Source organism: Tursiops truncatus, chromosome 4 (assembly GCF_011762595.2).
Source record: "Tursiops truncatus isolate mTurTru1 chromosome 4, mTurTru1.mat.Y, whole genome shotgun sequence".
Taxonomy (NCBI): Eukaryota; Metazoa; Chordata; class Mammalia; order Artiodactyla; family Delphinidae; genus Tursiops; species Tursiops truncatus.
The window spans coordinates 83,674,844-83,689,167 of NC_047037.1; the positions used below are offsets into that span (position 1 = coordinate 83,674,844).

The window sequence follows — 14,324 nt, forward strand, 5'->3', positions numbered from 1 at the left end:
GAATGGGCAAACTGCTGTGTTGCCACATCAGACAGCCCCTTCCAAAATGACGCACTTACAACTAGAGTAGTGCATCTTTTACCTGTTTTGAAAGACAGTCTGCCTGGTGGCTTCAGAGTGTTTTGAGATAAATCAAAATAGAAGTAAAGTTGCAAGAGTAAATGTGTTTCACTGCCGAGGAGGATTCTTTGAATCACTCAGCTCACTTACCTTCTTCCATTCTGAAGCAGTTCGCAGTAGTTGGCAAAAAAACATAATCTTAAGAAATTCAGTAAGACCTGTTGGCTGATTGTACCTAGTGAGCCTTTCCTGTCCTGTGATGCCTACATAGTTTGGGGTAATGCTTGTAGATAATTTCAGACATTTGCTTCTCTCAACTCTGGAGCACTTTTGCTGCTGAGTATAGAATTCCAGAGACACACGGGTATGGAACTTGAGCTATAAGGCTTTTAGTAATAGTCGCAGATCAAGTGCTTAACTAGATTGTGTGCAAGTCCGTAGAAATCCCAAGTCAGAGCTTTAAAATAATAACTTACTGAGTTATGATTTCTACATCTCATATGCTGTATTCCTTAAATCACATGTTGATGGCTAATCAGCAGAATCCAAAGACACAAATTAGATGATAACAATATTTACAGAGAAAATATACGTGTAGCTTGAAAAGTAAGGATCCTCAGGGTTGCTATCCCACCAAAAAAAAAAAAAAAAAAAAATGTAGCCGTTGCAATCTGAACTCCCAACATTGTAGCCAAGAAAGGAATGAATATAACAATAGAGAGAGTTTTAAGACAGAACTTCTTGGTTAAAGGAGTCTGGACCTTCAAGAACCATGTTTGAGAAAGAGTCAGAAGAAATACTAGGTAAGACAAATTAATTATTCCTGTTCCTCGAGGAATATTCTAGCAGTTAAATTATTAAGTGCTTATTTTGGCCAGGTGGAAGAATTTGTGAGGGCATAAACTCTATCTTGTTCACTGCTGAACTCTTAACACCTAGCAGAGAAGTGTTTGGCCATAGTAGGTGCTCAGCAAATACTTATTGAATGAATAAATGAGTGAACGTGGTAGGGAGAACTGAGCAAAAGTGAGAGCATAGTGTGTCTGTGAGCATCGCTCCAGTTTGTAAAAGTACAGTTACTGATTTTTTACCTAATTGTTTTCATTCAGCAGACCTACAAAACAAAGTGTATCACAGATACCCTCTGGTTTTTATGCTGGGAAAAGAGAATCCCTTTCTGTTGGATGTAGGCTGCTACATGTTTTGATTCTAGTAGCAATATGGCAGGGTTAAGGTCGACTTTGTAGAATAATCTGGTGCCTGTTTTTGATAGATATCATGCAAATAGACACTTATTTTCAAGATGCTCAAACAGATGATTAGGGGAAAGTTCCAGCAAACCTTGAAACAACAAAAAGGAAAGGTTTTCCCACTCCCACTTCCCATTACTGTGCCATCCTGCAGAGGTTTCTGCAACCCCACAGCCTCCTCCTTGCTGCACCCTTTTCCCAGGTGAAAAAGCTTTGCCTAGGAAGGACAGCGTGTGACTGTCAGTCTAGCAAGGAGACAGTGCTTGAGAAATCCACTCCACACGCAGTGCTCCCAAGCCCCTCTCACGGGAAGGACATGATGTGATCTGCAGCAGGCAGAGCTGGCCCAGGGAAACAAGAAGTTGGCGTAGAATCCTGGGGCCCTCATGCTGGAAGGGCCTTCCAGAGAGGACTTCCCACCCACCCTCCCTCCACTAGCTGGACAGTAGAAAGATGTGTCAAAAAACAAATTCCTGGATGAACACATGGAGGATTAAATGAATGAGAGATGAGTTCACGCCTCCAGAAGTCCCCGCCATCCCACTTGAATAGAAAGCTAACTTTGAAGCCACTCTGTTCTCCATAGCACGGTTTTGTACATACTCAGCCTTGGAATATGGTTGCCATCTGCTGCCAGTGCACAGGACTAAGGAAGTATCCGGGAGGGTAGGAGGAGACCAGGCGGGAAGAAGAGAGACACTCAAAACGGGCTAATGATCTCCTTTGCGTTGGAGTCTGGGTTTCAGAACATCAGTCCCATACTTCAAGAACAAAACGCCAGTGTGTCTTAGACCACACCAGGCGCCGGCACATCAGATAAGACCTGCGCTGTGTGGAGCTCAGTCACCGAGCCTCGAGAAGTACTCAAAGTGAAATTAAAGGAGCAAACTGAGGAGACTGAAAGGAGAAAGGCGTAGCTTAAAACACAATCAGGAGGGCTCTGCAGATATGTGTCTTAGGGTTACAGTAGTTCAGAAATGAATCTACTAATTAAAGGGCTAGAAAATGCTATAGATCCCAGGAATTTAAGGATCTTAGAAGAAATGAGACATTTCTCCATACGCTCTGAATACCTGGCGATCCTTTAGTAGACTCTCAGGGTGAAAGTGACCTGGCTGTTGTGCACTGTTGCAGATTTAAACAGTTGATTAAGAGTTACAGATGGCTGTACTAGAGGCCTGGGTGGGTGGTCCTTTAAAAGCAGTAAAGGCTGTTAAGCAAAGCCAAGTAAGACCAGAGAGCAACTCTGCAAGGCAGTGACTAGCTGTCGGATCTTCCTAGTTTCCCTGATATTATCTGTATAAATTGTTGGTTATGGCACAGAATCATGTTGCTAATTTATATACTGAAATGACATGCCAGCAAATAATTATTAATCTGGGGATATACACTAGTGAAAAGAAATTACAGTTAACTTTGCTTTTGAAAAAGGTTAGCTAGTTGAAGGCAAGTATTGTTATATATTCAGTAGTAGTTCTCTATCTCAAGTTTGAGAATTTGCAAGGTGGGGAAAAAAATCCTTTTGGCCATGCAAGGAAGTAATCTCATCAGAGATATATGTAATATAAATTTAAAAACATGGACAATCCCAAGCATGCAAAAATCACTTTAGGGAACACAAAATGATTGCCCAGAAGTATGTCACACGCAGTACCTTGGTGTGGTCGAAACAGTAAATATTTGTTGCTGCGTGAGCTCTGGCCTTGACTCCTGTCTGCCATCAGGAACAAGTCACACAACTGTGACTCACCCATAATTAGAAGATTAGTAATGCCTTAAATCTATCTTGTATACTGTTTCTCTTCTTAGGAACCCTGTAGGCTTTCAGATTCTATTTTATTTGTCCTATAGCATCCTTGTGAAACACAAGCTTCTTTCTTTTACACGTGGGATAATTGGTCCACAAAGGAATAACTTAATTCTTTGTCTTTAAATAGGAAATGATTGATAACCATTATATGACACAGCTTATTGTACTATTTTTCACATGATTTCAGGTTTCCCAAGCAAAGGACATATTTTATTTCTCATTATTATTTTTAATTGGTTTTCAGAAAAGTTGAGATAAAAACAGAATTTAACAAATATCCCATGGAGATATTTGGTGTTCTCTTTTCTTTCAAGAATAAATTAAGACCATCTCTGCCCCTCTCTCCTGACTCTCTCGGCAGATAGCCAGAGTCCCATGCCAATTTTCAAATGAGTACGCCTTCATTCTAATAGCAGGATCACAGTCCCCCTGACTGAGGAAGCAGCCTTGTAAATTCATGTCTGGAATCTGCAGAAGTTACTTTTGATTATAAACTTTAACAGTTGACCTGAACCTTTTTAAATAGTACTAATATGTGACCTGGTTGTGAGTTCAGCAATAAATTTATATCCAGTATGTGAAAGGCCAAAGAGAAAACTAGTGTCTTTTTATCATCTCTGGTGACCCACACTAAATATTGCATATTTACTTTGTAAATGAGGACACCCAGTGGCCACCAAGTGAAAATATTCTAAACAATCCCTGACACTGTTTATGCAAATATAAATACCCATTATCAAAGCTGATTGATAGATAATCTCTGTAACATCTGTTACCGAGCAGTTTACCTTCACTAAGTTAGGCAAGAGTGCCTGGAGTTTGGCCTGATCACTTTTATATCACATCACAGATTGGCTGTCTCTTCTCACTTTGAGTGGCAAAATTCCACTGAATTTTCTGATGACAGGAGGACCCAATGAGCTGTCTCTTGGGGGAAGTGGAACCAAAGAGATGGAACAGTATGGCATGTGTCAGAAATCACAAATGAAGGAGCACAGATTGTGGGAAATGCAGTGAACACATAAAAAACCAATTGCCTTAGACCTTGAATTCATACTGAACACTGAACTTCCCTGATGAGAGGGGGTACGGTGATAAAGGACAGGGTGAAGAGCATTACCCAGAACTGCAGGGGCACAAAGATCCCTGGGATTACATCATGCAGACATAGCTCAGAGGAAAGGTGCACCCTCAGGGCCCACAGGGTGCCTACTTGTTGTTAGCATGTTTGTGATGTGTGGTGGAGAGCTGAGCAAGTAAGCCCTCAGACAAGACCCCCTCAGTGGGAAGAAGTGTGCTGGGCAGTGTGAGGGATCTGATCATTTGTGATGGTAGTTGTACTTATAACAAGGCAAGGTGCTAGCCTTCGGGAAGCTGGGAGTCTTCTTATAGAGATAAGGTGGGCACAAATGCAGAAAAATGGAAAGGCACAATAATCAATAATATACTGTTAAGGACTGTTAGAAAGTTCAGACCTATCCTACAACATTCAGGTACAAGAAACATTTCCTTATTTCTCTATAGAAAATTAAACCCAAGGCCTCTATCACTAAGTTAGCAAGAAATTTTGTCAAGTTTTAGGGCTCCCTTCCCCTCCCTAGACTTATACAAGACTCATAAAATCTAGGGATCAGTCAGATCCTTAGTCTTTAATGGTCTTCATCATCAACATTACTTGTCTACCTGACAAAGATGCCATTTTGGCTGGTACATCTGACTGCCCGGTACTACTGTGTTAGTTGGGTTTAGACACACACTTCACAATGGTCCTCTCTGTTGAGCAAAGGCCCAGCCCAAGAGCATCACTGTTCCTCTCAACTGGGTGTCTTTCTATGTCCAGTCTCCAAAAGTGTGCCAAGCAATCACCCCAGCTGGAGTCGTGTACAGGCAGAGACCTCAAACCTTGGCACCTTTCTCATTTGAGGAGAAGTTGATTCTTTTTCTCCTCTGTCAGGCCACCTCAGTCTAACTCCAAAGCACCCGTGTCCCCCACCTCACCCAGAAAGGGCCCAGCTTAATTCCGCATAGAGGACCTAGATTCAAAAAAACAAAGCCTTCTGTCTTGGGCCTTTGTTTTTAGGGCTTAACTTCTGATTTGGGTTCTAAAGTCACAGGTCCCTGGAGTAAGGGAGCCCAGAACGGTATGGAAGGTTTGGTCTTTCTCAATCGCCTTATTATTATGAAAGTCTTCTAATTCCATGGGGGAAAACCAGAAATTAATGTTTCAGTTTACTCCCTCACCCATCAGTGGGAACTAGTTAAAGAGAAAACTCAGGATGGAGTTCAGTAATCAAAGAAGGCTCCACAGAGAAGGAAGAACTTTGAATAGGGTTCTCAAATGGTACCTAAGATTTGGTAAAGTACAGAAAGCACAAGAATCTCAGAACTCAGGACAAATTCAGCAGGAGAAGAGAACTAAGAATTAATGCAATACATCAAGAGATGGCAAAATGTCCAACTTCTTAGATTAAGGCAGAGATTTTATTTGGGGAAAATTGAGAAAATAAGATCAAATCGGTGAAGTAAGTCAAGATAATTAGAATGTTACCTATAGCAATAGAAGACTCTTACAGCTTAATATCTTCTTTCCTGTAATATGTAAATATTATAATAAAATACTATATAAGAGAATACATCAAGAATATACTAAAATAAAAATACAATACCTTACTCCTAATGAGAATAATTACAAAGTATGCCTTCCACTTCATTTACTTACCAGGGCTTCCCAAGGTTTTAAGTTCTGACAACAATTATTTAGACTCTTCTTCATCTCAGCATGAGCCAAAAAGGAACTTACATCTTATTTTTTCTTAAGGAAATCCTGTGCCTGCTTCTATAATGGATCACCCTAGGTGGGCTGTTGAGATGTAGTTTCTGCTACTTTCTTAAACTGGCCCACATCAAATCACCTCTGTGCTTCTATCTTAACCAGTCACCCAGCAAAACAAATTTACCTTTTTCCTTGGCTTTTCCTTGTTACTTTGAGATAGAAGGCCTTCATTCCTCAGTAGGTATCTACAGTCTATCATGGCTCAAGTCCACACTTGCTATAGAGAAAGAGTTTAGCCCCCTCCTACCAACAAACAGCTATGCTTAAAAACCAGCTGTCACAATGGAAGCAACTTATTTTTTTCCAGGGAGACACAAGCAAAGAGATCATTTGAGCATGAATCTGAAGATATGCTTCAAAAGCAGTTTCAGAACAGTAAGCTACAGAGGAGGTTCTGTGAATTGGGAAGCTCTGTGATTAGTCAAAAAGCTTTTTTTAAATGATACTATAGGGTTCTGTTTTCTCACTTATTGAAGTTCAGACAAAAGTTTTCCCAAGGTCAAAAAATTAATTTTTTTTTTTTTTTTGCGGTACGCGGGCCTCTCACTGTTGTGGCCTCTCCCGTTGCGGAGCACAGGCTCCAGACGCGCAGGCTCAGCGGCCATGGCTCACGGGCCCAGCCGCTCCGCGGCATGTGGGATCTTCCCGGACCGGGGCAAGAACCCATGTACCCTGCATCGGCAGGCGGACTCTCAACCACTGCGCCACCAGGGAAGCCCTAATTTCTTACCTAACTATACTTCATCACCAGTTGATGATATTTTCCAAAAGAATGCCATTCCTGGGAGTTATGCTGGATCTTTGAACTCACTGAAGTTAAAATTTTGTTTTTCCTTTAAAAAATAAGTATATGATGATGCAGAGATCAAAAAGGTGAACAGGTTAGTAAGTAAAAAGATGCTTGTTTTTTTTGTTAGGTTGGGTTTTTTTTTTTTTTTTTTTTTTTTTGGCTGCATAGGGTTTTGTTGCTGCGTGTGGGCTTTCCTTAGTTGTGGCGAGCGGGGGCTACTCTTCTTTGCAGTGTGCAGGCTTCTCATTGCAGTGGCTTCTCTTGTTGCGGAGCACGGGCTCCAGGCACACGGGCTTCCGTAGTTGTGGCTCACGGGCTCTAGAGCACAGGCTCAGTAGTGGTGGCTCACAGGCTTAGTTGCTCTGCAGCACGTGGGATCTTGCCGGACCAGGGCTTGAACCCGTGTCCCCTGCATTGGCAGAGGGATTCTTAACCACTGTGCCACCAGGGAAGCCCAAAAAGATGCTTGTTTTTATATAAACACTGTTTAAGTGTATAGTTTCTTCTCAAGAAAAATAAAGGACCTAATTTATTAACTGTGCATTTGAATATATGGGCCCTTCTTTAAGGCCTATCCAAAGCAAGTTCAAACTGCATCCTTTGTGAATTTAAGTAGATCATTTTGTTCATTTTTTTATCCCACCCACAGATGCAGTATCTCTGTGTTTTTGTTCCCTAGATTTAGTGAACAAAGGAAAAGGTTACAATAGGGCAGCAGCTAAATTTGTAAGGAAAGAGCTTTAGGAAAAAAAAAAAAAATCAAACTCCTAAAAGGTGTCTCAAAAGGTTTACAATATAAGAGGATTTAAAGGCATCAGCCTCAGATTTCATTGATTTTTCTCCTTAGTCCCAGCAGGTCCTCCCTCTTTAAGAAGAAGCCATTTCATTTCAGCTTTGGAATGAGGGCATAGGTGTCTTTCAGAATGTCGTCTAGGATTATAGCTATCCAATGCCTTTGTTCACAGCCTTAAAACTTACGTTTCACAAGCTGTACTGTAAGAGAGTAAAGGTGTTTGAACTTTCAGTGTTTTAGTCCACTGGAATCAGATGCTCAAAGTATATAAATTCATAAAGTATGGGGCTTGATAATACCCCAAAATGAAGTGTTAACTTATGTTTAGAATTGGTTCCATAAAGTTGATGTACAATTATTTGTTGATTAATTGTTTGATAGTATCCTCACCTCATAGCTAAAAGGATTTAAGTTGGCTTGAAAGAATATTCAATACATTAATAAATAGGAAAATATATTTATCTATAGCTATAAAAAAGAAATCAGAGTAGAAGTAAAATAAGGAATTGAATGAGGTCGAGGATAAATTTTACATAGAAAAGCATACCATAGGTCCTATATAGTTGCTAAGATGTGGCCTAATACTTTTTTACTCTTTCAAGTAAAATTTTAATGTTTGTCACAAAACTCATTTATTCATACAACTATAATGCTGACACTGGTTCCTTTATTGAGTTTACAATTATATAAGTATATGAAATACATATATGTAATACACATTTTGAAATAATTTTTTATAAAATATTTAAAAGTTGATTTCCATTTACAGTTATTACAAAATACTGGCTATATTCCCTGTGTTGTACAATACATCCTTGAGCCTATCTTACACCCAATAGTTTGTACCTTCCACTCCCCCACACCCGACATTGCCCCTCCCCCCCACTGGTAACCACTAGTTTGTTCTCTATATCTGTGAATCTGCTTCTTTTCTGTTACATTCACTAGCTTGTTGTATTTTTTAGATTCCACATATAAGTGATATCATACTATATTTATCTTTCTCTGTCTGACTTATTTCACTTAACATAATGCCCTCCAAGTCCATCCACGTTACTGCAAATGGCGAAATTTTCTTCTTTTTTATGTCTGAGTAGTACAGTATTGTATATAGATAGATAGATAGATAGATAGATAGATAGATAGATAGATAGATAGATAAATAGAGATAGATAGAGATATATAGATGTATATATAGATATAGATAGATAGATACCACTACATATGCTTCTTAAGGACCTTTAAATACTTAAAATGTGCTCCAGAATGGATGAAATTTCATTAAATGTATGAATTACATATATGAATGAAAATTCAAGTAATATAGAAGACATACCCAACCATAATATTGAGATCCTTAATAGAAAAGCGTTAGTAATTTTAATATCTCTGTCTACCTGAAATAATAAGCAGTGACTATAAAAGTACACACAGGGTGCTCCCAACTTTCATTGGTCGTGTATTCCTGAAAATATGTTTGAAAGTTAAATTTCTGAAAGTTAAAGAATTGATTTATGTTTTAGGAGAAGAATTCTGTTACTGATGATAAAAAAAAAAAAAGAAAATGATGAAATCGCTAATGGTTCCTGTAGCGCAGGCTTAAGACAACCTGGAAGGTAAGGGAGAACTCTCATTGGGAGATGGCCCAAAGCATCCCCCTTATCACCAGGAATGGAGAAGTAAAGCAGCGCACCTCTCCTTGTTGTAAGCTGATGACCTTCCCGTAGTTCACCTGCAGGGGCAATGAGAGCTGGGATATGCTAGGTGTATGGAGCCACAGTAGGAGAAAGAGGTCTTGGTCTGCCTACCACCTTTCACTTGCATAAGGGATTTCCCCAGAGCCACCCTCCAAAGACAGTGGAGATGCCAGTGAGATAGAATGAGGGGGTAGGGACATGCAGGACCATCTGCTGTAGATGATAGAACCTGTGAGCAAGCAACCCCTAACCTCCTGTGGTGCAGAGGCTCAGCAGGTATCCCCTCGACACATAGGTGAAGTATATACATGACTGAGGTCTTGCCCCTGGCAGGGCAACAGATGTCGATTTGGGGATGAAGAGGCCTGAGTTGCCACATGCATTCCAGCTTTCTCCAGCAAGAACTGGCTGTCTCCCAGTGGGACCAGCTTGGTAGGTAGCACCAAAACGTGAGAGTTTACCATCATCACTAATCACCTGATATAGGAAAGAGCAACTTCAGCGTGCTATCAAAGCACAATCTGGGAGAGGGTGTGATAAGAGTCTGGCTTGTGGAGGCCTGGCCACCTGGCCCTATTTCATGTGCTGACCCACTTAGCGCACGTGAGCCTGGTGGCCCAGATTGAAAGCTCAAGGGCTATTCAGCCCTGACATTTGACTTCGGCCTGTTGACTTGACCAAAATTCATCTCGGTTTTAATTTGAGAGCTGGTGTTTCTTTCCAAGCCACAGAGACTTCCAATTCCCATCTCCCTCTACAACACCTCACCCTTGCACTAGTCTCATTTTATATATCCGGGCTGAGAAAGGACTGGATTTCACACCTAATTAAAAGAGATTGTATTGCCTGCTGTTTCCTTTCTTGTTCCTTTTCCCTTGTGCACAGGCAGCTTTTCTATTCTCATGCTAAGTCCTATCACTGGACACCCGCCGTTTCAGGGACAGGCAGGGCTGGGTTCCTACAGCACAGAGAGCCAGGCCCTGCATCAGCTATTTCACCACAAGCAGAATACCCCTCCAGTACTCACTCCCGCCTCAGCCTCCTCCATACTGTGCTCACTCACAGAACACGATCACTTAGAATACATGATCACTTTCAAGAGTAGAATTCCTTGTGTGTTCTGGTGAATGCCATCACAGGCTGACTCCACATTTTTACTCTAGTGGAGAGAAGGTAGGTTACTATTTTAAAACACACAGAGAACTATTTTTATCACTTTTTTCATTTTGCCCCATCAGTTCTTTGTTCACACCACTGTGGGGTTTTTTTGGGAGGGGAGGGTAACGTGGCATCCCCAGACACACAAAATCTTTGTAAAGTTGTATGGTTTTGTAGATGAGGGTTTTTTTTTGTTTTTGTTTTTTTTTGAATAGCCCAATTGCCTATTCAGTGCCAATCTAAGAAAGAATGGAGTTAACATTTTCACACCATTCCTTCCTATACAGTCTCTGAATAACCATCTAATCAAGGTTTGTTTTCAATGGGGAACAAATCTTCTACAGTAGAGTATTTCAGATTTATTCCGTTGGAATCTATACATTAATGCCCACTGGATGAAAAGGACCTGTTTCACAAAAGCCTGGACATTGCCTTGCCGTGGCAGGAACTTTTTCCCACTGTGTTAGTGTTAAAAATGAAAGAAAGCCTGGGAAAGGACTTGCTTCAGCATTGTGTGCTGGAGGGACGAGGCATGCTTGAATGGACCGGCAGGGTCCCCCATCACATCTGTACACATATCAGCAAAACGATTCAGCCTTTCACGGCTGCTCACTGCAGTACAGGACCAGTGCTCTCGGAGAAACATTTAAAAATTGTGTCTACAAAAATCCAGCTAGGCTAGTCAGGTCAAGTTGTATATGTGTGCAGGTTTGAGTTTGTCTCTGTGGTTTCTAATGAAGTTGGTAACATTACTCCAATAACCGGAACTCAGAATATTTAGCACTTTTTGTTGTGATTATCTCCATAGGGTTACCTGATTATTTAGATAGAATTGACCAGTTCAATCCAACAAGCAGTTTGAATTTTCTTCTTGAGACTCTGTGTGTGTGTGTGTGTGTGTGTGTGTGTGTGTGTGTATGTATGAATATGTGTAATGTAATGATAGCTCTTGTTGACCATTTCCAACTCTAAAGCAACCTCCATCATCATTTTCAGCGTCTTTATCTTTTCTTCTACGTCCTGAGAATTAGGATGGCCCTCAGTCTTTGGGCAATCCAAGTTTCATTCATCAGCAATCCAGTATCATGTGATAAAAAGAGTATCAAGGGGCATGGGTTCTAATCCCACCCCTGCCACTTACTAGCTGTGTAAAACATTGGGCAAGTCATTTAGATACTTTGAAAGCCTTGACTTCCTCTCACATGAAACAGTAATAATAGGACCTGTCCTGAAAACATATAGGATTGTTATAAGGAGTAAATGAGATGATACATGTGAAAGAGTTTGTACGCTGTAAAACGCTACATGGTTATTAATTATTATGATAATTGTGATTGAGCTTCTTCCCAGAATTATCAGAAAGAAGACAACTCTTTGTGATATATGATAACTCTAGTGATATAACTGCAAGTGGTGCTATGAGCAATTGTGTGTTTCAAGAGTGTTTTCACCTGTGTGGAAAAAAATTTTTAATAAGCCCATCCTACTCAGAGATGGTGATTTTATCAGAGACTCAACCAGTTTTAGTACTTACCATTTTACTTAAATGATGGAGATCTTGGTGATAGTAAAACTGTATATAGAAAACTCTACATTTTAGCACCAGGCCTCACTTTTATCTCTTGCACTGTTCCATTTATAAACTTCAAAAAAGTGTTCTTTACTAGATGACTGAGGCTATGTTGAAGTCCCAAGGCCTAGAAACATGAACATCATACTAATTTGTGGATAGGTATAGAAGTAGCTGGAGAGCATACTGGAAAAACCTTTTCACACAGCTTTACAGCAGACAGTGGACATCTAAGGGCCAGACTTCATTCAGGGGCAAAGAATGCAATACAGTGAAGCAGATAAGAGTGTGAACTCTAGAACCAGACTGCCTGGGTTCAAATGCCAGCTCAACCACCAATTGCCTACATGGCCTTGAGTGGATTTCCTAATTTCTTTGGCCTCAGTTTCCTCATCTGAGGTATGGGGATAATAATACTACCTACATCATAGGGTTGTTGTGAGGATTCAATGAAATAATATACATAAAGTAGTTAGAACTTGACACATAGTAAGCTCTTGAAAAGTGTTTGCTCTTGTTATTATCGCAGTACACATACATCAGGGACTCAGCAAGATGTTGGAATTTAGTCTGTTGACTGATTTCCTGAATTTTCCTTCCTAGGTTATTGGGCCCTTCCTCTGGTGCCATGTTTTGTATTAACACAGCTATAGAGGATTCATCATGATTCCTTACCCTGACAAAGACAATTTGTTTTATATAAAACAAAAAAAAATAGAAACAGTAGCCTAGTGAAATATTTTAGGCACCTAACAGACCTAATGGAAGTCGGAATGAGAAGGAATTCTTTTATGTAAAACTTTGCACAAATCATATCACTGAAAGAGAACATAGAGCCCATAGGCATTTACTAAGTTAAGTGGATATATGTGAGGCTGACTGAATGTAAAGTTGAGAGCAAAGGAAATGAATTAGTATATAAGAATGAGGTCATATCCACTGAACTCAGACAGCATGAGGAGGTAGGGCGTAGCAAGGTAGAAAACCTAGTTGAGCTCAGACTTCCCTAAGCTGGCCCTCTCTCCTAGGACAGAGGAGAAAGAAAGTGAGGAGGTGGACATTCCTCTGTGTGTAGGCCGTTACCTCTGGGTTACTTCTAACAAGATATAAGGATCTGGGTCACAGCCAACAAGCCATACTTGGGTCACCTGGTTTTGAAAGCCTACTTACTTGGCCTCCCTCAAGCTGATCGTTCAGTTGTGAAGGCAAGAATGGGGAATCTGAAGAATGGTTTGGAGAGAGGGATTCTTTAGAGAGGTAAAGTAGAAAAATAGGAAAGCCCTAAAACTCAGTGTTATAGACACCTGTTATCCTTCTCAATCTGGGGTCTAGATGTTACCAATATTATCCCTTGCCTGCACAGGGATATATGGGTGGCAATAGGTCACAAGGATATATATCTGGGATATATGGGTGGCAATAGGTCAGGATATCCACATCCTCCACGTAGCTGACTGCTGCCTTCCTACTGGGAGCTGTTTGATACCTCCCTCTATCAAGCACAGAAAGCACCCAATTTCCGGGTGATCGTACATCCCACTCAGGGCTTACTCCTGCTGTCCTGACCTAATTTTCAACAGTGCTCCCTTTCACTCTCAAAAGTGCCCAGTTTGAATGGCAAATGTGGTCACCTAGTGTACTCCAGTCTCCCAGGTCAACACTGCCATCTTTGAACTGTTTAACATTTCTTCTTCAGTAAGCCTCAGAAAATTCAGACAACCACCACATCACAGACAGCCACCCTAGAAAGTACTCAAACAGGTTGTCAGAGATGTTGAGAAAAATGCGTACATACAGAAAGCAGTGGGCAAGTGCCCCTTTAGCCAGCAGATTGCATTCTAGAGCCTGTCCCTCAACTGGAAAACATGGTGGCAGTTGGGTGGATATCTTAGAGTGGGTTGAATTTTCCAAGAATTTTTGCATACCTCATATGGATTTGGGGAATGTGCCGTATAAATTAATAGGAAAGGAATTTAACTATAAGTATTTTTGCTGTCTATGAATAAAGTAAGAAATTTTGATAAGTTAAGGAAAATGTAAGCTTTCTTAAAGGGCCTGCTTAAGCCTAAAGTGGAGGCAGAGTTTCATGAGAACGAGTCTTGCATTTGCCTTTCAGTCCCTCTTTGCTGAAGTTGTAGTATAGCAGGCAATGACCCATCTGTGTTTTAGGCTGCTCTGCTTCAACTGACAACCCTGGCTGAAGGTCCACGGGGTTAAAATGGATTCAATACACCAAAATAGCTGGAGCACTGCTGGAACAAAATTCAAGGCCTTGTTCCCATAGGACATCACACCCACAAGTTGACCCTTGTGCAAAGCCACAGAGCCCGCTTGTGTCTGCAAGGCGGCGGGGGGGAGTGATT

At 40.8% G+C, this 14,324-nt stretch overlaps 1 protein-coding gene across 4 annotated transcripts in view; it reads left to right on the top strand.

Annotated features, from left to right (window-relative positions):
* Nucleotides 1–14,324, top strand: part of ZBTB20 (zinc finger and BTB domain containing 20) — an 837,083-nt gene that overhangs the window by 785,105 nt on the left and 37,654 nt on the right. The gene's annotated exons all lie outside the window — the stretch shown is intronic.